The sequence below is a fragment of the Diceros bicornis genome, chromosome 25 (genome assembly GCF_020826845.1).
Source record: "Diceros bicornis minor isolate mBicDic1 chromosome 25, mDicBic1.mat.cur, whole genome shotgun sequence".
NCBI lineage: Eukaryota > Metazoa > Chordata > Mammalia > Perissodactyla > Rhinocerotidae > Diceros > Diceros bicornis.
Window position 1 is genome coordinate 10,274,202 of NC_080764.1, and position 19,614 is coordinate 10,293,815.

General features: G+C 40.5%; 2 protein-coding genes across 2 annotated transcripts in view; one reads left to right on the plus strand and one right to left on the minus strand.

Moving 5' to 3' along the window:
- The window catches only part of GRAP2 (GRB2 related adaptor protein 2), a 62,149-nt gene extending 46,264 nt beyond the window's left edge, over positions 1-15,885 (minus strand). Inside the window, exon 1 of the mRNA XM_058568318.1 lies at positions 15,605-15,885. The gene's annotated coding sequence lies outside the window, so the exon portion shown is untranslated. The remainder of the gene's footprint in view (positions 1-15,604) is intronic.
- The window catches only part of ENTHD1 (ENTH domain containing 1), a 187,121-nt gene that overhangs the window by 36,488 nt on the left and 131,019 nt on the right, over positions 1-19,614 (plus strand). The window lies entirely within an intron of this gene.

The window sequence follows — 19,614 nt, forward strand, 5'->3', positions numbered from 1 at the left end:
CTGAGACTGCCCTTAAAATATAATTAACAAAGTGTTAGCTTCATTTCATGTTTCGTGATTTAGATAAATCCTTTCTCTTCCTCATTTGGGCAGCCCTAGGAAGCTAATTAATATATTATTAATATGTCGTGGAGGCAAACAGGACTCTGCTTGCTCACACAGCCATGACAAGAATAAATTCAGGTCAGAGATATTTTTGCAATTAAGGAAAAATGTTATTATAATAATGAGAAATTATTGTTTATATGACACATCTCTGCGCACTAAAACACACTGTAGACTTAGAAACGAGGTGAATGGCAGAATCAGGCAAGCCTTCTCCCGAAGTTTCCAATCATTGAGCACCCCACTGGGGCATCTAAAATGCCCTGCAATGAACTAGAAACGATAATCTTCGGGGTCCCGGGAATGAAGGTTCACATAAGGTTTCATAACAGTTGGGATTGGTCCCAAACATAGGAGTGCGTACTGAAATAACTGAGCAGGCGGCATGAAATGGTTTTCAATTCAGAGAATAAAGAGTTCCTTGTACGGTGGAAGAGATGGGGAATGTTCAAGGAGGAGCATGAATAACCCATGAATTATTGCACCTTCTGGGGCCTCAGTTTTCCTGTATTAGTTAATTACCTGCTAGAGAATATTCATTCTTTACAGCATCTGTTGTTGCAAGGATAAATGGGATTATGTCTTAAAATACTATGCATTTCTTAGGGGGGAAAGCTAGAGCTCTAAAATTTATTATTTTGGTTTTGGTTGACCCAGAACTCTGAGAGCTGCTACATTGTATAAGTAGAGTTCTGAGAAAACAGAGTTGCTTTCATTTTTCAAACAGAAGAACCACAATCCTCTCTATGTTTGAATCCTTATACAAATCAAATATATGAGCAAGAGAGGGCTCACGAAGTAACTTTCCCCCTAACGTCATAGATTTTTCCTAGAGATTTTTTTGAACATGGAGCGTGAACAATTCTGCTTGATTTGCACTGTCTAATGAGTTCCCAGCCCAAGGTGACGTGCTCCTACAATAATGTCTTCATGCTAATTACATTCCAGAATGGTTAGGGCAAGAATAGTACCAAACATACTTGAGGTAATAACTAGTCATATATCCAGAAGGCCAACAGTTCAATCAAAGAGAGAAAAAAATTAGCGTATCTTAAGAGAGAGTTCAAGTGGTTTTGTACAAGAGCTCTCATTTATGTCTACAGGAATACTTAAAATACTGATAGAGCAAGGTAATTCTATATTTCCCTTTTTAACTCACTGAATACTCCCTATTTCAGGGTGCAGTGGCTGAGAACAAGAAGCGTCTGGCAGGTGAAGGGAAGACAGTGTGTTGTTAAGGAGACTGGCTGGAGTTGTGGGTTAGGGGTCTGTGCCAGGACTGCATTGCACAGGGTGGGAGAGGGGGCCTGGGTCGCTGAGGAAGGAGCAGAGGCGATACTGGAGCGTCTGGCACTGGGTGAGGGCTCTGGGCCAATGTGCTATTATAGTAACAACATACTTTAATCTCTGATAACCATAAATCCCTCAATTCACTGTTCTTTCTGCTCTGCCAAAGGTAAAGTATTAAAATAGTAAAACAGCTCAAGGGGTTTTTTTTGAATGTGCTGAAAAGTGGTACTTTTCATCCTCCAAGAGCCCCACACTCTGCATAAGGACTGCCTTTCAATAAGGATGCAACGCAACGTGGCATTGTGTGAAACACAGTCTAAGAACTCGATTTCAAGGGGTACCATTGTCAGTAGATAAAAGTACCAGCTAAGCTGGGACATGACAAATGACTTGTATAATTTAAACTACAGGAAAACTTTTAGGCGGAAAATCAAGTTACAAGGAAAGTTAGTCAACTCACTAACCTTTAAATAGAGTGTGGTCCCTTTATGTTCATTTTTAAATATAAAACATTTGAAATGTTCAGAAAAGTACAGAGAAGAATAATAAAAAACCTCCATGTACCCACCACTCACAGGGTTTTTATGAGTCTATTTAATACGCCCTGTTCCATTTCAGAGGGGTCCAAAAGTTGCTCAAGTTAGGACGTTTCCATATCTGAGACCAGCCTATGGAGATAAAGCCTTTCGGTAGGATATTTTTGGCCCGTGGAATTCTCTCCTTTATCCTCTGGCTACTCTACTTTGAGCTGTTACTGGTAAGGGAAGGCGAGGGCTTGGCAGATGCTAAGATGGCCCCCACCCTCCAGCAGGTCATAGTCGATTCAAGGAGATTGATACCCATATAAATAATTCCAACAGAAGGCTGACATGAGTGCTGGGGAGAAAGAGATTAATTCTGTCTGAGGAAGACCCGGGGAGAAGGAGTAGGTTTGGGGCTAGCCCTTGAAGGTTAGCTGGGATTTTGAAAAGTGACTATGTGGGGGATGTGGGAGCTCAAGCAAGAGTGAAGGCCTCTTTCCAGAATGGTGAGCAGACACGGTCTTTGGAACCGAGCGTATGTTCTCAATGAAATGGGTGTGCGCTGGCTGTGAAAATGCTTCTAGCTTATTGATGGAGGGTCAATGCCCCAAATTCTCTGATTTTCTTTTCCAACTGTGCTACCAAATCTAATTGAAGTTTTATATATCATCCAGCTGCTTTTTAAACCCTAAAATCACATAATACAGTAATAATTTACTTTTGGAGAGCATGTTACAGTTTACGAATGGCTTTTTTATACACATTATTACATTTGATCCATATAACAGCCCTGTGACACCAGAGGCTCATCTCCACAAGCTATTTCCTTTGAAAGTAACTACTAATTACAGAAACTACTAGCTATAGAAATCAGAAAAATTTCCACTAGCAGCCTTACTGTGTTAGAAGCGCAAACCGGGATAAAGGCAGCAATTCGGGGGAATGATGAGATGGTGGCTTTGGAAATGGAGACTGATGCAGAAGGGATGAGTGTGCGGCAGAAAGTAGAGGATGGAGTGAGGAGAGGGTAGCGGTCCAGTCCTGGGTGGGCAATGGTACGCAGCACAGTGCTGAGCACACAGCAAGCTCATAGTCAATACCTGTTCAACCACTCATGGGGTTTGGGTATATATCTTGAGCAGTGCCGTGTGAAACACAATTCAAAAATCTAAAATGGTGGCTTTTAGAACACGGCTATAGAATAAAATGAATATTTTTTATAACATTGAGGAGCAAAAGAGTAGTTTAAGCTTGAAGAAAGGGAGGAATGCTCATCTCATTTTATACATCTGTGTTATTTCTAGTGCTGCAAACTTTCCTTCTATTGTAACTTCGATAAACTGTTTTTCAACCCACATACTGAAGTGGTGCACGTTTGCAATGACTTTCTAGAAGCTAAAACAATCAGGACACCAGGATGGTTGTAATCTAGTTGGAATAAATCTGCCTGATGTTGGAGGCATCAACATATCCATTAAGCCGGCTGCAAATCAATTTACTTTTCTGCTTAGAGACATGATGTGAAATGAAATTAATCCAGCTGCAGCAAAGTGAGTGAATTCAGTCAACTAAATCCCTTTCCGGGGAAAAGAACTTCTGTTTTGCAGCTCATTTGAAACAAAATCCCTGGCAGTATGATGCCTTCTCTGGAACTGACCAAATGCATTTATCCCAGTTTTATTTACAGCTAAATTCACATCAGAGCTGTTTTATATGATAATGTGCTCTATTGTCCTTAGGCCAGGGTCACAGGGAAAGCATTTGCAGGACAACCAAAATGTTACAATGGAGTTTAGCCTGAGGACTATTGCTCCAACTAGACTATGAACTCGGCAAAGACTGATGACTCCTTGGAATGAGAAGAGAGAGACTAATAAAACCCAACAAAACCACGCATATTCTTTTATTTTCTCCCTTCTTTGCTTTCCATGGTCAAAAGGGCAGTCTACACACAGTGTATATTTAACAAACACATTTTGGTGGTGACGATCACAAGCAGGCAAGACTTGGAGAGAGTCCAGAGCGTAACAAAGGAATTAAGAGGTTGGGCAGAAACTCAGGGTGACACGCTAACGAAACTGAGATTCTTTGGCCTAGAGAAGAGAAGGCTGGGCTTGGCAGTTGTGGGGGTAGGCTGTGTTATTTGCCATTACAGAATGTTAGGAGGCACATTGTGTGCAGAGTAGGATGAAATTAAGTCGATTTACAGCCCAGTAAGGGGATTTAGAGTTACAAACGGGGAAGAAGGTTTGACTTAGATGGATTAGAAGGCATCAACACAGGTCTTTAAGAAGTCTTTCTTTGGAAATTTTACAGTTGAAGAGTAGATACTCTTTCTGAAATGATTTAGGGGCCATGCAGTAGGGAAATGACCCAGAGGAGCTCTTGAGTTCTGTTCCAGTTAGCCCACGGTTTTTCAGCAGCCAGGGTCAGGACCCCACTTGCTTCTTGCCCATCTTTCTCCATAGCTGGGAGCACTTGGCCCCTTCCTGCAAGTCAGCCATACTGTAGACTCAGCACTAACTAAGCCTTTTCTCGGTTGGGAGGGATGTCAGAAGATCATTCCAGCTGAAAGCCCAGCTAACGCTGCATCAGATCACCCCCTGCTGCTGGCCTGGCTCCGAGGTGTCCCAGTTCTAGCACGTGGGATTCTGCCTTGCTCCTAAGTCCACGTTTTACTGGATTGACCTAAATCCGCCGTGTACTCCTGTGCTAACACCTGAAATCCTGTCTTGTTTTCCAGGTCTAACACAATTTTGAGGTTGTATCTGGTATCCACTCTAGGACTGAAGCTTTGTGTCTTCTCAGCCCACACCTCCCCCACTCATATCTGGGGTCCAGTCTCTGAATCCAGCCTCGTTACCTGGAGCTGACTGTCTTTGCGCACACAGCACTGGCGACTATCTGTCCTAGATTCCTCTTCTCGCCTGTGGCTGGATTCTCCACGTCCTGCCTCACATGCCCCCACCATCATCAGTCAGGCTGCTAACAGTGTCTTTATTCCTTTCCTGGAAATTTCGTGACATGCCGCATGGCTCCACTTTCCTACGGCATCTTGTTATGTATGGCTGCACATCTGAGTCTTTCTCTACAGACCACATACCTCTATAACAGGGTTTCTCAACCTCATCACTTTACTGACATTTTGGGCTGGTTAAATCTTGCTTAGGGGCTGTCCTGTGCATTGTAGGATCCTTAGCAGCTTTGCCGGCTCCACCCACCAGATGCCAGTAGCACCCACCCGTCTCAAATTGTGACAACCCCAAATGTCTTCAGGCATTGCCAAATGTCCCTGGAGGGGAGGGGTGTCAAAAATCACTCCCTGTTGAGAACCCTTGCTCTACAAGGACCCAGAAAGGCAGGGGTATTTTAAAGCCAGTTATATATACTTCGAGAAATAGCTGGATATACACAGAATGTTTAAATCTGGTAAAATTTTAACTAACTCTAAACTCTTAATAAACACCAAATGAAATTTTGCAGGTTTTGTATTATGACACAAAGTAGATGATGGGTAAAGTGGGGCGAAATCTCTTCACTCTTAGTCAGTTCTTCTCAGATTTTATTGTACATAAGAATTACCAGGGGAGTCTTTTAAAGTTCAGATTCCGGTTCAGTAGGTTTGAGGCAGAGTCTGAGATCCTCGTTTCTAACAAGCTCCAAAGTGGTGTCAAGGCTACTTGGCACCTCACCTTGAGTAGCACGGCCCTATATCAAAATCATTGATAAAGGGTGGGGGAGGGCTCTTTGAATCAATATTTACAAGGTTGTGAGAGCAACATTAAAATTTGCATTAGAATGACAGATTACAAAAATGTGGACGTTCCTTGCACCTTTCTATAATGAACGAAACTGCTCACAGCGATGTGTTTCAAAATGTGACATTTCTGCTAACTTAAAATTACAAATATTATATACGTTACCTGTGAGTTCTCTGCCTTGGCCAGGAATGAAAACCTATGAACTGCTAAACTGGTTTGGCAAGACTTTCAGAGGTTTCCAAAAGTCTGACAGAAACCTGAACTTCAAGATCTTTGTAGTCCTCGTTTTACTAACGGAAGAGGGTGGGGGGAGGATGGGGCTGGGGGAGGGGAGCGAGAGAGGAGAATCACTGTACCCGGGGGCCTTGCAGTGAAACAGAGATGCCTCAGGGTGTTTACTCAAATTACAAATAATCATGCACTGAAATTACACTGACTTCACATGATGTTACTACAACCCCAAATCAGATAATGTAGCTTTAAACAGTTGCAAAAATGAATGTTATTTACTGTAATATATAGTGATAAGGATAATCAAATCTTCTGAAAGCTGCTGAGAGCCTGAAATAAAATCTTCCTTCTTTCATATAATACTGCCTCTGAGTAACTTTTACTTAGAGTTCTGCAGACCTCTGCCTCGTTGGGTATCCTTGGGAAGGGAATGGCCGTTCACATTTGTTTCTATTTTATGATTTGGAAGGTTGAGGCTTGCTAGTTTGTCTGCAGATATAGATTTGTCCAGGGTTGCTGACAATTTATTGATAGGAAGGAGATTATTATAATAAAGTCCTTACCCTGTGGAGGCCTCTTCCAGGGCCGCAGCTATGCCCTCATCGGCAAATAAGTACTCACCTGCTGGGAGGGAAAATTAATATGCTAGCTCTGAAATATTTTGATAGATTGTTATCAATATGATCTAGTATAATAGGGATAAATTTCTCTACATCTAAACCTCTGTGTCTAGGCTTTTTTTTTTTAATCAATAGCATAAGTACAGAATAAGGAAGATCTGGCTTAATAGTAGCGCATGGGAACTCATGGGTTTTAGCTGACCACAATTTCAATATGAGTCAGCAGTGTGACATGAATGCCAGAAAGGCTAATATAATCTTGGGTCATATTAATAGAAGTATAAGGTATAGATCAAGGGAAGCAACTACTCCATGGTGTTCTGCATTTGGCAGCCCAGTTTTGGAGAGCTCTGTCCCATTCTGGGCACCATGATTTAGGAGGGGCCTTAAACTGAGTCCATCAGAGGTGAACACTTAAAATGTTCATGCAAAACCACATCATAGGAGAGTAGCTAAAAGACCCAAGGATATTTATGCTTGAAAAAGACTTAGAGAGGGACATAATTGGAACTGAGAGAAGAGCAGGCTATCTGGGAAAAAGAGCTTAAGGTACAATTTCCGGTGGCAGAAGTTTGACTTCTGAATCTCCAAGGAAAACAGTTCATGACAGCCTTCTCATCTCTGTCATTTGCAAAGGTCTTCAGTGAAAAAGACCCTGTTCTTCCTATGATTTCCTTGAAGTGTGCAAATTCGTGGATGCATTTATGCCTCCTTGCCACGCCATCCCCCCCTGCCTGCAGGCGTCCCTCCTTCAGGAAGCCCTCTCCACAAAGCCCCTCCCTGAGCCACTTGCTCCCTTATCTCCTCGTCATGAGTTTTGCACTGCATTAGCATCTTTCGTTTGTCTTAGTTCCCCTAATAGCTTGTTAGTTCCTTACAGAAAAGGACCCTATTGTGTTTTTGTTTTTATTATCCTAAATGTTCTCAGTACATCTGGGTACCGTGAATTAGGGACTGAGGGATTGTCTGCTGACTGCAGCCAAAAGATAAATTAAAGTAACCAGATAGGTAATTTTTTTTTTTTTTATGAGGAAGATCAGCCCTGAGCTAACATCCATGCTAATCCTCCTCTTTTTGCTGAGGAAGACCGGCTCTGAGCTAACATCTATTGCCAATCCTCCTCCTTTTTTTTTCCCCAAAGCCCCAGTAGATAGTTGTATGTCATAGTTGCACATCCTTCTAGTTGCTGTATGTGGGACGCGGCCTCAGCATGGCCAGAGAAGTGGTGTGTCAGTGCACGCCCGGGATCCGAACCAGGGCTGCTGGTAGCGGAGCACGCGCACCTAACCACTAAGCTACGGGGCCGGCCTCAGACGGGTAATTTTTTTGTAGCGTCTACATGGCAAAGTATTACAGCTTGCTCTCTTGACAATAATAACACCTAATTGACCCTTCACTTTTATGAAATAATATGAGCTGACAAAGTTGGCTGCGTAGTAAATCTTACTTTTCCCTCCTTCTTGCATTTTAAAATAAAAGTTGTGTATCCATGCTGGAGAAAAATGAAGTTTACTATCTAAGAGCTCCATCTTCCTTGTCCCAGGTCTTGAGAATTACTCTCCAGCTAGGGGATTCTTTGACTTCACGCTTTCTCCTTCTTTGTGTATTTGGATATTTACAGAGTACCAAGTGTCAAGTCACACCATCACACAGTATCTGGTTTATAAAATGGATTAGTAGTCTGTTTAACAATATTGGTCTAGGAGATAGGAATTCCACAAAATGCATTTGCTTAAATGAGAAAGCACCTTGTTATGCATTTTACATATGAGATATTGCATATTTATATTATATCAAAGATATAAAAGTGCTTTCAGGGTAACAATGCATGTCTCGTCCTGAGTCTCTTCTGTAGCACGTTAAAGAACGGTATCACTTCCCTCAAGGACAGAGGAGTGGATGGGGCACACTGAGTTATCCACAAGGCTGAGAACAGAACATAGAACACAGGAGCTGAGTTCACGCTCCTTCACTCTCATCACTGGACAGTGTTACCTCCCACAGCCCAACGACCTGCCATGGTACGGAGCAAATGATACACTTCTTTGTAAGAATTTGATATAACTCCACTTACCAGCCTGACGTTCATTTAGAAAATTCAAAGAGAAAAAAGGCTGAGAAACAGGGCCCCCAATTTCCTATCATAGGCTGTTAACCACAAATAGAGATTGCCCCCTCCCTGGTTGTTGAGGTAGCCGGCCTGTCCATGCTAATAGTACTCGGCTCAGATTAGTCCAGAGGCAGAGAGCAGGTTGGTTCCTGCTATGGGTAGTGGACTTTTGGTCCTGAGGTTCCACTGATTGACAAGTGATGTTGTAAAACCCTACTTTACTGACACATGGAGCATGAGAATTTTCTGCTTGTTTTAGCTTCCCAGAGAGACTCAGAATTAAACTGGGACTATACCATGGATTTTGTGTACTTGGCAACATATGCTGTGGACACTTTTTATAAATCTGAAACAAACGCTAACATGCAAGTTTGTCCTAATTATACTGACCCAAGGATTCTCCAAATACTTTCAAAAGTACAGGGCTTGGTTACATCCTTTCTTGTCTCAGGCTTCTGCAATCAGTGCTGCAGGCCCTCCCACGATCCTCCAATTTCCAAGCGCGTTTCAGGGACATTAAAGGAAATAACTCTTAATAATGACAAACCAGGTGGAAGGTTGGGTGCTTCAAGAGGAATAACCTTTTTAGAAGGATAAAGTCTAATCAGCCCAAAATAAGTCCATCAGCATTATTTATTTCCATAATACACTCTGAACTACCTGAGAGGGATAACAAAATATCGTGGTATGTCTATCTGATGCAGAGCACAGAGTCAGAACAAAATCGCTGTGAGACAGTCAGCCCTGCAGGGAAATGAGGCAACCAGCAGAAGGGCACACAGGCAGCCTGCAAAAGCACTGCTGATGTTTATCATTTCTAACAGGATTTGGACATTGCAAAGGAACCCATCATGAATTGGGCGCCAGCTCTTATGACCTACACGGAAGTGTTGAAAGGTCTTGCCATCTATCCCTCTGTTCTCAAACCCAGTGGGATTAGGTATTTTGCAACAGAGAATGGAAGGGGCTTCAGAGAACACGTGGTCTAACCTCTCACTTGACCGAGAAGGAAACTGAGGCCCAGAGATGTTACAATGTCTTGTTCAAAGTCACGCAGGTAGTTTCCAGTAGAGCCAGGATTCAGATTTCCAGAAGCCCCATCGAGGGTTCCCGCATCTCCAGAATGCTGTGCCCAGACCAGTGTAGCAGAAGGAGCTCTGGGTTACAACTTAACAGCCTTGGTATCAAGTCTTGGCAGACGTTAGCAAAATCACCTTGAGCAAGTCACCAAACTCATGAGCTTTGCTTTTCCCACTCTGCAACATGAAAGGTAAACTATGTGGTCTGTCTACCTCAAAGATTGCAGGCAGATCAAATGAGATAATGTGTGAAACTCTTTTTAAAGCTTTATAAGGCTCAGGGTAAAATAACTCCAGATAAAGGAAATTTTTCCTATCGAGGGTAGATGGACGGACTCCAGGGGATCCACGGACCACTGAAAATTCTGGGTAAAGGTGTGCATGGATGAGCGCTAGGCACATTGTTTTTTCTGGGGAGAATTTCTATAGCTTTCTAAATGTGTCTCTGACACCCCTCCCCACCCTGCAACTCACCACTGGTAAGATTCTATGTGCTGTGGATATCAACATATCAACTTAAAGGGTTGATGTAATATATTAAAATATGACAGCTTTCTTAGATTTAATGTATGGCTGAGATCTTCCCACTAGCCTCACTGATTCAATAATCCATATTTTTAGAATATAAATCTGTTTTGGGGGGAAGCTAATCCAACCTCACATTTTGCTCCATAAAGTGCTAAAAATCTATGACCGATAAAATGATAACTAGAAAATTCAAATTACAAATCAACCAGGTTTTCTTGCTACTTGTGTACTTCCCTAGTATTATTTCCTAGTTATTTTAAAAGATTTTTCTTTGAAATCATATTTAACAAGAGAACTATCTACTTATTATTTACTGAGTTCCTACTGAGTTCTCAGCAGTTTGTTTCCAGTATTTTCCCATAGAGCACTAGACAAAACACACAAATCATAAGCCATTTGTAGGCTGCTGCATGAAGCCTGTGGTTCTGGAAGGCTGAGAGGCGTGGAGAAAAACAAATGAAAAAGTACTATTCATGACCAATTGATCAATTAAGCTGCTTTTCATTAAAAAACATAAAAAGGCAGAACCAATTTAGCAATGACTGTGATAGAAATGCAGAAAATATTATTAATGTTGGATTTTTTTCTCTCATTTATTTTTAGTTCTCTTTAGAAAATTATACTTGAGAGCTTTCTGTAGTGGCAATTGAAGGAGCGAATAAGAAAGCACTAGAACCCTATTTTAATGCTAATGAGGAGTAGGGATCAATACCTGGTTTGTAAGGCCTTTTCTGTATGCAGTTGTGTGTTTCAGGAGCCATAGACTGACTTAAAGAATATCTGAGGGTATGAGATAATCCAACCAGGGAAGTTACCTACTAATAAGCCCCATCCATCGTTCTGTAAAGAAATCCCATGTGGTCTTTTATAAATCTGACAATGGCTATACTCTAGTGTTTTAGTGGTAAAATCTTATACAGCACAGAAATGTGAAAAATGAGAGGGAATTTTCCCCCTTGACTATATCAAAATATCATCTTCTGCCCCAAGGCTCCGATGTCTCATAACTCCCCTTTTGTATTATTCCTTTCAGGTTTTTTCTTTCTTATTCCTTCATAGTTCTACTTTTTTCAACTCCTAGTATTATCTTTTATGCTTAAAGTTTCTTATACAGAGCCTTAAGCTATATAAATGTAATAAGTATACTCATTTATGCTTAATAAAATGCTATTATTCAGATAAACGGAACCTAAAATATATTTTGGTAGCAACGCTCCCAGATTTTCAATAAGTTAAAACCTGACTGGTGGGGGGGAGGGGGTCCTGTTACTGATTTCCATTCAGTTCCATTTGTGTTACTACTCATGACAGTGCCAGTCTTCAGAGAGAATGCTCTGGAACCAGACTGCCTAGGTTCAAATCCGGGCTCTACTGCATGCTAATTAAGTGATCTTGTGCAAGTCTCTGCGCCTCAGTTTCCTTACTTTTGTGTGCGTGTGTGAGGAAGATCAGCCCTGAGCTAACATCTGTTGCCAATGCTGAGGAAGACTGGCCCTGGGCTAACATCCGTGCCCATCTTCCTCTACTTTATATGGGACGCCACCACAGCATGGCTTGACAAACGGTGCATCCGTCCATGCCCGGGATCTGAACCCGTGAACCACGGGCCGCTAAAGCAGAGCACACGAACTTAACCGCTACTCCACCGGACTGGCCCCAGTTTCCTTACTTTTGAAAGAAGGATAATGTTAGCACTTATTTCACTGTGCCATTATGAGACGCCGATGAGTTAATACTTGTAAAGTGTTAGACCAGTGCTTGGCACTAATAGTAACAGACACTGTTTTAGGAACTTGACATGTATCAATCATGTAATTCTCAAAACAATCCAATGAGATAGGTACCATTATTATTCTCATTTTATAGCTTAAGAAACTAAAGCACAGAAAGACTAAGTAACTTGCCCCCTTTGGCCCAGTTGGTAACTGGAGGATTGGCCTCAAACCCAGACTGTCTGGCTCCACAGCAAGCACTCAGTAAATGTTACTTATTATTATTACTATTGTTGTTGTTGTTGTTGTTGTTATTATTACCTGAACTTATACACTCAATAAATATCTGCTGTTGCTGGTGATCATGATGAATTTGTATATCTAATCCTTCTTCAAAGTGTACTAAAATGTATATGTCCCCCAACGGAGTAGTCGATTTAGGCAAGGATTATCACCTAAAGCCGTTGGGTGAAATTGTTGGGAAATAGGATATAACTACAGTGTCAAAGTGTCACCCCCTCCAATTACTTATTAATTGCAAAGGGGAAAAAAGTACCTTTACAGCAGAGAGATCCCTGGAGTGAGATCATCCCTTGAGCCATGATCAAACTGAGCATCACAAATAGAGACAATTTGGCATTATCTTCCTCCTGAGGCAATGCAATATGGAGCACCTCGTAAAAAATGTTCAATCGAAATTGAATCAATGCTTTAGTCCTAACCTGGAGTCTACAGGAAATATAGGGGGTACAGGAACAATTAAATGACACCATGAGGCAGCAACAAATTCAGACTGTGGGACATTCTACAAGATAATTGGCCTAACCTTTAAAAAAAATCCAATGTTGAATAAAAAGACATAAAACTCAAATGCAAAAATATGCAAATATGCTTTTCTTTTTTTAAAACTTAGATCCTAGTTGTTGTTTTTTTTTTTTTTAAAGTATGGAAGACATTTGAGGGACAAATGGTGAAGGTTGGATATGGCCTAGATGTTAGGTGATATTAAGGAATTACTGTTCATCTTCTTAGGTATAATGATGGTATTGTGGTTATATAGGAGAATGTCCTTATTCTTAGATGTGTACTGAATTATTTAGGGGTGAAGTGTCATTTTGTCTGTAACTTACAAGTAGTTCAGAAAGATATACAGATAGATGGAACAAATATGGTGAAAAGTTAGCAATTATTGAGTATTGAGGTATTCATTGTACCAACATTTCAACTTTTCTTTATATTTGGACATTTTCTTCACTTCCTTCATAAGATATATGTCTTACATCTTCTTTGGAGAGCACGGAAGACTTTTATCTTCATGTGCTTAGTTTCTTTTAATTCTCTAAAATGATGGCCTGTGAGTGCATATTTAAAAAGAAAACTGTTTTAAAAAATTATTTACTGAATTCCTATTGGCTCAAGCTTACTGAAACCTAATATTAACATTGTTGAAGAGAACTTAGCATCTAACACAGGGCCTGACACACAGTAAATGCTTGTAAATGTTTATCTGTTAAATGAGCCTATGCTTTCCGGAGAATCGTAAAGTGCCAAAAAAAAAAAAAAACAAAAGAGACACATGAGGCTGTGTCATTGCTTTACGGATCAAGACATGCTGGGCAAATACTTGAGATGGACAAAATGGGAACCAATCAACTGGATCCTTTGATTCAAATAACTTAGGCCATGAAGATGCTTGATCAAGTCTTGAGTTTGTTTTATGAAGGCACGAAAATGAAGAATCTGCCCCTAGGACCAATCCAGCAGCAACTGTTACTTGTTTAAGAAATCCTGAGGTATCACACTTAACGAAACATTTTTTACAATTGTCGACTTTTCTTGATCCAAGAAAAGAGGCAAGTTCTGCTCAAGTTTACACATGAACCCTACAAGTCAACACCAGCAGGTGTTATTCTCTGGGAATTGATAAATTTGTGGGCACTAGGGTCATTATCAGCTCTTCCAGAAGGTAATGGTTCTAAAAGAGATGGCTTCAGGAAGTAAGTGAGATATATTTGGTATAAGAGGTGGGAAGAAAATGATCAAAATTCAAAGAAATAATTTATAATGATATCATCTTACATTTTCATAGTGCCTTTTTCCTAAGGCATTTCATATGTATGTTAACTTATTTATTCTCACATTATCCCTATGAGATAGACTTAGACTTACAATTGAAATAAAAAAAATAAAAGGGATATTCATCAGGGCCTAAGATGCAGAAGATATTCAAAAGGATATTACATTAGCAATAGAGATATTTCTTCACATTGAACAAATTGATCACCTCCTTTCCCTCTGCTTCAGTGAAGTCATTTAAAAAGATAAAATCGATTACAATTTAGGGAAAATAAGATTACAGTTTACTACAGGTGAGACACTCAATGTTCAATCTAAAAAGGTAGTTTTGTTCAAGGCTATAGGGCTGTCTCTCTTTACCAAAAAAACAAAAAAAGTTCTTGAAAAGGATGCGAATCAGAATTTTAATAAGTTGAAATTTAAATGCACTTAGATGGTCCTCTATTTACATAGTGTTCCTTATTTAATAGTGGATCCTTTTGTAAAGAGGATCACTTTAAAATTATTTTATAAATGTGAAGGTTTATAAACAATACTGGGTTTTAAAGCAGAGTGTACTCAGACTAAATGTTCTTTCTGAAACCAAAAATAAGAAAGGAAAAAAAAGAGGAGCCCACTAAAGAACTAAACAGTTTATGATAAATGTAGTTGTATAGAACTAAAGATTCTTCAACTTGACTTTTCCCATCCTCAGATGACATAACATGAATACATGCAATCTTTTCCACTGGATTTTTAGATCCTAAACATTTTCTCTCCTCTTAATTTATCAGGGGATGTATGTGTTCAGTAATGTGCAAATTAAGTGCCATATACTTTATTAACAAGGCCTAATCCCCTGTATGTAAATATGCTATTTTTAAGTTACTGAAATCTTTGGTGGGTGTATTCAATCCTCATGTTCAGGAACAGATAGAGCAAAGAGCATGAGGGAATTGTCCTCAGACTCAGAGCCTGAACTGGAGACAGTCTTAGGATGTAGCATTAACTATTGATAAAGAGACAAAGTCTTAGGATGTAGCGTTAACTATTAATAAAGAGACAATACCCTCTCAAAATCTATTTCAACACAAAGTTTTCTTCTTGTAAAGGAACCCAAACGTGTTCTTTGTAAGGGTAACATAAATACTAACAGAAGTAGAAATGAAAGCAACGAGAGAAATCCAGACTTCACAGTGTTCATTCATTGCTGCTCAGCCCTCACTCCCATCTCCTAATTTGGCTTAAATGCTGACTATGGTGAGATGGAATTTCACTTCTGTAATCCCAGGGTCTAAAGTATTTCCCTGAGATGGGTCAGAAGCTAGTTAGCGGAGTTTGTTGTGTAATGGGCTGGGTAAGGAATAAGTCTTCTCCTAGTTCATTTGCCAGCAGTCGAATACTATCACCACCAACACTGTTATAGCAAAAAATTTAGAGACCTTAGCTGATGGAACAAAATATTAAAAGCAATGTTTAGAAAGCCCATGGGATCCATTTTAATTAGATTTGACTCATAGAGGACATTCTGCAAATTATAAAACTGTTCAAGATCTCTAGAGTATGTGGACCGCCGTTGTATAATGACATACCTTTTAGAAGAGAAGAGGTTGAGTCTATGTCTTGGCTTTGACCCCGAGTTATTAGAATCCTCTCTTGCAAGAAGGAAGATGAATTCAAACATCAAAATTACTGCATTTTAGAGTACAGATCCACCTTGCGCTGTCTTCCAAGTACCACACTCAAAGAGGGTACACACACACAGATCCATTAATAGTGCCTCCTCCTCCCTACTTCTGACTCCCTCCTCCAATCTACCCCCAGTCAGCCCTGCAGTCTGTAGGCAAACCACACAGGAACTAGCAGATACAGGGCTTCGGAGAGTTGGGTGTGAGCCTTAGATTATGCGGTTTTGTTTTCTTGCTGCCAGAGTTAAACTAAAATGCAGGAGGTTCAGTGAAACACTTTTGCTTCTTTATGCTTGGTTTCAGTTTTAACGATTTCCCCCCTGAGCGATTATGTTCACATAAGAAAATTTCTAATCCTGGAAATGGTCCATCAGCAAGCTGCTGCTGGTCTTAAGGAGAACTCTTATTTTCTCTTAATATATCCGTGTATCCAGAGAAACGTTAAGACTTCTTAGGGGATCTTATTTAATACCACCCTGGGTCACTGCCAACATTAAAATCCTAGAGAAAATGCTTTCTAAGTGCACTCAGCCCATAATATTATTCTTAGCCCATAATATTACCCTTAATGAAAAAAGGAGGAAAAGCGCTGAGCCAGGATGAGTTCTAACGCCAGTTTTGCCATAGTCAGGCAGGAGCTGAGACTGGTTAGATTTTAGGGATTTCACTTTCTCTTGAGTTGATTGGACTAAAGGATTTCTGGGATTTTAAGATTTTTCATTGATCTAAAATTTTTGTCACCTTTAACTTCCTTAGTTTTCACCTTCAAATTCATAACTCACCATTTCTTTACGTTCCATCCTCCCATACCAAGTACAACTTGTGAAGGCCTCTTCCTCTCTCTTTGCTCTTGCTAGAAAACGAATTGCCAACGTTGCATCTTTTGCACAAAACTAGAAACATTACTACTTGCTGAGAGGCCCCATTCAGAGTTTGGGGACTGGACACAAGATAAAGAGACAAATGTTGGCTCACAGGATGTTCCTAGCATTAATTTCTTAAAGGCTAAGAAGGGGGATATCATATAGGACTCAATTTGGGGTTCTGAAATTTAAACTTATTCTACATTGTGAAATGGTATCCTTTTCTCTTTGCCCTTCAACCTTGTTCAAGATTTACCTCTTTTTTTTTTTTTTTGACTTTTTCTTTGGTTATAACTGCTCGGTATTTTTATTGAACTAGAAAAGAAGAATTTGGTGTGGAATCAGCAGAGTACCTTGGTCATAGTAGGTGCTCGGTAAACATTTGTTGAATGAGTTAAAGGAAGTCATTTGTTACTCTACGTCCTTAATAATGGACTTTCCTTTTATTAATGTAAGTTGGTCAAATTTTCTTAAATCCCAGTTGCATCTAAACAGGGTCTCCATTCTTTCTATATGTTATATAGATGGAATATTCAAGATAACAACTTGTTGCTGATTTGAAAATAATAACATCTCAATGTTGGCCTCAGCGTTCTTGTCTTCATGGTCTAAGGACCTTCTTGGATCCCATTACTACACTCAACAGCTCCACAGCCTGGTGTTCAAACACTGAAATCTTCTGGCCACAGCCCTTATCCCACATTGGTGGTCTTGAAGTAGTTAAACAGTGAGTCCCTAAACTTCAGTGGCTGGAGAGTGGGAAGGAAGGGGGAAAGTTGAATGGTGCTATATAGGAAGTATCTGGTGTTTTCAGCTTGCACCCTACTGAGGAAGCTACTTTTCCACAAGACACTACCCCCCAGGGTGCAGAATACAACCCCACCCTCTTACAAGTACGAGACAGAGTGCAGAACAGGAAAATCTCAAAGAGAAGTTATTTTGGTAGTAAGTGACGATCAGCAGACATGTTATAGAGCATATTGGGAGGGAAGCAAGGCCATTTTGGTGGTTTATTTCGTACCAGCTTTGTAATTGAATGAGTGCACAGGCAGAACCCAAGAATAAAGACTCTAATGTGAGCATGCCAGCCTTTCAGTCCTCACCATCATGGGACACTTGGAAAAATATCAGCAGAATTGGGAGGATTCAGGATATGTGAAATCTGGACTTATCCACAATGGAAAAATTTTCTTTTAAAACCATATTTGTTTAAAAATTTTCAGCAATTCCTTTAGAGAGGTCATTGTTAACATTAGAACTTCTTGTATATAATTATGTTTAATTTAACTTTACAGTAAAATATGTACTTCTCATCCAATAGTGTGGCTTCAGACGTTCTCTTTCCCTTCATTCAATAAATAATGTTTAAACACCTATTCTGTGTTAGGCTTTTTCTGGGTGCTGGGAACGTATCAGTGAACAAAACATAGTCTCTGCCCCCTGGATCTTACATTCTGGTAGAGGAAGAAACAATTAATATGTCAGATGGTTGTACTACCACGGAGGATCATAAAATGGGGCAAGAGTCATAGGGAGTGTGGCTGAGCGGGGCGTGGGGTGGGGTGGGGTTGCGATTTTATTGGAAGATCAAAGGACATTTGAGCAAAGTCCAGAATAAAGTGAGGGAGCCAGACTGATAATTCTCTGGAGAAATAGCTTTTACAGGTATAGGGACTAGCAGGTGCAAAGCCTAAGGTGGGAGCAAGCTTAACACAGTGAGTGAGGTCAAGGGACCTTGGGACGGGTGTTGGGATGGAGGTCAGAGAGGAAGCAGAGGCCAGAATACATAGGGCCTTGCTGGCTATGGCAGTCTTCTGATTTTACTCTGAGTGAGACGGGAGCCGATGGAGGATTTTGAATTGGAGAGTGATAATCTGACTTGGATTTTAAGTTTTAAAAGGATCCCTCTGATTGTTGTGTTGCAATTAGATTGTAAGGGAGCGAGAGAAAAAGCAGAGAGATCAGTTAGGAGGCTGCTGCAATAGTCCTAGCAAGAGATGATGGTGACTTAGGATGGGTGATGGGAAGTGGTTGAATTCTGAATATACAGGGTGACCATAAAGTCTGGAAACATAGATATTATTATTTCATGTATTGAAATGTGGCATCCATAAACCATATGTTACCTACCAACCACAAACTACCCAGACTAGGCAACCACCGTGTATTTGAAGGTGAGCTGATGGATATGATGTGCAGTGTGAGAGACAAAGAGAGGATTCAATGATGACACCAAGGTTCGTGGCCTGAGAAACTAGAAGCAAGGATGTCCCATTTACCGAGACAGGAGAGACTGAGGGAGCAGGTTTGGAAGATCAGGAGTTTGGTTTTGGACATATTAAATTTGAGATGTTTATGAGACATACCAGTGGGGATGTCAAGGTAGTTAGACCTGTGAGTCTGGAGGTCAAAAGAGGTTAGGGCTGAAAATAAAACCATGTGAGTTGTTGAGAGAGAGAAGGTGGTTTAAAGCTATGAAACCGGATAAAACCAGCTAAGGACTGAATATAGATAGAGAATAGATCCCTCCAAAGTTGAGAGGTCAGAGAAATGAGAAGAAACCAGCCAAAGAGATGAGAAGGAGCAGTGATGTCCTGGAAACCACGTGAAGAAAACTAGGTTCACTTTTATAAAACTCTGAGTTCAGGGAAAAAAACCACGTCAAGTTATTATTGTAACACGATGTCTGTATTTGGTGAATGCTACAGTACTGCAACTAAATTATGGTGCCCCCAAATGGAGGAAGGCAGATAAGAAGGACCTCTTACATAAGCCACTTTAACAGAGTTAATTCTACTAGGTTGGTAACATTTCACTCTTTACCTAGCCCAATCAACTCCCTCACTGCTACTGGCCTCTCCATCCTTATTGAGACTGTAGTCTTGGAGCTTGCTCTCTTCTCCTATTTCCATCTGCTTCTTCAGTTACCTATATGCTGACTACTCTCAAGTCTGTGAACCTAGCCCAGAACCCTCTTTTTTATTCCAGTTCTTCCTACTCAACTGTCTCCTGGGCATGTTCACCTGGTCGCCCCACAAGCTCCCCACATTC